This window comes from Penaeus japonicus, unplaced genomic scaffold, assembly GCF_977035675.1.
Source record: "Penaeus japonicus unplaced genomic scaffold, GWHDUDI00000001_assembly GWHDUDI00000031, whole genome shotgun sequence".
Taxonomy (NCBI): Eukaryota; Metazoa; Arthropoda; class Malacostraca; order Decapoda; family Penaeidae; genus Penaeus; species Penaeus japonicus.
In genome coordinates, this window is record NW_028234433.1 from 2018269 (window position 1) to 2020768 (window position 2500).

Below are 2500 nucleotides of genomic sequence, written 5' to 3' on the forward strand. Positions count from 1 at the left end.
TGGCTCATTAGATATATGAGCATTGTCATGTGTACACTTTCAGATAAGGAGGGATGACAAGGCCTGCTGCTAGATGAAATGCAAATAATGATAAATAACATACAAATTAGAGTAGATACTTCTTTACACCAAGTTGTTAAGATGGCAACCTTACTAAATTTGAGATGTTATTTGGTTGTGACTTTCCTTGTATAGTTCAGATAAGGCTCAAAAATACTGTTTAGGCAGATGTTCATCAAGATAAATATGATGATTAAGCAAAACCTACAATCTCTGGTAATAAAAGAATAAAATGTTACCCTTTTTGTTCTAGTCATATTAGGGTACAATATTGATTACAGGTTGTCATGTACTGCACAATAAATTTTACGTAACATTGTTTATTTGGCTCCTCCATATTTTTTTATATGATGCACAAGGCATCTCATGTTCTGTTTTGATCCTTTTTTATTATTATTATTATGGTTATTATTACTATTATCATCATTACTACTACTTCATTCTATCCCTCGTACATGCTCCTTGTTTAATTGGTGTTCAAAAACACAGGATCTATGCAAAACTAGAGTGTCCACCCATCAGGCAAATGTGTATATGCCTGTATGCAAGGCCAACTGATCATGGAATGTGCAAACATCTGGACATCATCATTATCATTTTATTATTGGTATAATTATTATTATTATTGATACTGTTATTATTATTATCAGTATCATTTTCATTGTCATTATTATCATTATTGCTGTCATTATCATCACTTTTTATGATTATCTTCATCACTCTTATTAATATTATCATTATCAATATTGTTGTTATTATTATTATTATTATTATTATTATTATTATTATTATTATTATTATTATTATTACTACTACTACTACTACTACTACTACTACTACTACTACTACTACTACTACTACTACTACTACTACTACTACTACTACTACTACTACTACTACTACTACTACTACTACTACTACTACTACTACTACTACTACTGCTACTACTACTACTACTACTACTACTATCTTTATCACTATCATCATTACTTAATATTATTATTATAAATGCTATTATTATCATTATTAATACTATTATTGTTTTTGTTGCTAGGATTATTATTATTGTTATTTGTTGTTACTAATATTATTATATGACTAATTGATAATGGTAGGTAAGGTAAAGTAAGTTTAGGTTAGGTTAGTTTAGGTTTATAGTCAAGAATTGGCTGGGGAAAACCATAAAAACTGAGAACTAAGTATAGATATATATTCATAAAGAATGAATCACAAATACAATATTTTCTTTCTTTGATGTGTCTTCTCTTTCTCAGGTTCCTCTTCAGTTATCTACAAGGAAGATCAAAAGTATACAAATTTATGTTGAGTGTTAAAAGAGGGACCTGTCTTTCAGCTCTCCATGAGGGCCCCACCAATCATTGAACTTTCACTTGGCCTTTCTTTGTAAATTTTCTAGGGTTAATGGTGAAGGGAATTCTGCTCTGATGATCTCTCCTATAGTTTGGTCCCTTTTCCCTGCAAGCATGGGTGGAGAATCTCGAACCTTTGTTTCCATGGCCTATCCTTTGCATCTTCCTGCACCCGCAATCAAATATATTGATTGATGACCTTAGAATTGGTGCTGTGCTTAAAGAATACAGCATAGGGAGGATGATCCTTTATTCTCCATTTTGTTTTGCCTATGCTCTTGCTGTTATATCCTCCGAGCATGAAAAAAACGAATTTTCTTCTAGGGCCTTCATCAGGTTCTCTGGGTTGCATACAATCTCTTAATTCTTATACTACAGGGTTTAGGGAAGGGATCTCGTCAAATTAGGGTGGTGGCTTGACTAAAAATGGAGATATTGATGAGTATAGGGCTTGTAAAACATGGGTTTGTAGGTTTCCTCTGTTGTCAAAATACACTAGAATATCTAGGAAAGGCAATTTATGTGGATCATATTCCAGGGTGAATTGCAGATCTGGGTGTATTTTTTTCATGCCCTCATGGTACTCTTTTAGTTCTTTTTTAAAAATGCTAAAGATGTCGTCAATATATCTGAAGAATACCTAGGTTATTTTGTTATTGTCTTCCTCTTCTTTTCTATGCTAACATAAACAAATATTTTAGTTATAGCCACTGATGCTAAGGCTCCTATTGCTGTTCCTTTGTTTTGCTTGTAGAAGCCATGGTTAAATTTCAGAAGGGTGTTTCCCAAGACATGATCTATCCCTTCTTTTATCAGGTAAGGGATGTTGAAATGTTGAAATCCTGAAGAAGTCTTTCCTGTGTATATGCCAAGTTTTTCTCATAAAAATTAGTAATCACCCAGGCTGATTTTCAATATCTTCCTCCTCCTTGTTCTTGTCCCCATTGGATGTTTTCTCTTCCTTCATATCTCCATCCATTCTGTGGCTTCCATTTGTCTTCCCTGTGTTCTCCATCCTTGAGGGTTGTTGTTCTGTCTTGGTCTTTCTTCTGTTTGCCATACCTGTGGAT

General features: G+C 33.0%; 1 protein-coding gene across 1 annotated transcript in view; it reads left to right on the forward strand.

The window, feature by feature from the left end:
- Window positions 1-376, forward strand: part of LOC122265002 (BBSome complex member BBS2) — a 35145-nt gene extending 34769 nt beyond the window's left edge. The window contains exon 15 of the mRNA XM_043034135.2: window positions 1-376. This exon is cut by the window's left edge and continues 615 nt beyond it. The gene's annotated coding sequence lies outside the window, so the exon portion shown is untranslated.
- Window positions 377-2500: the final 2124 nt, after the last annotated feature.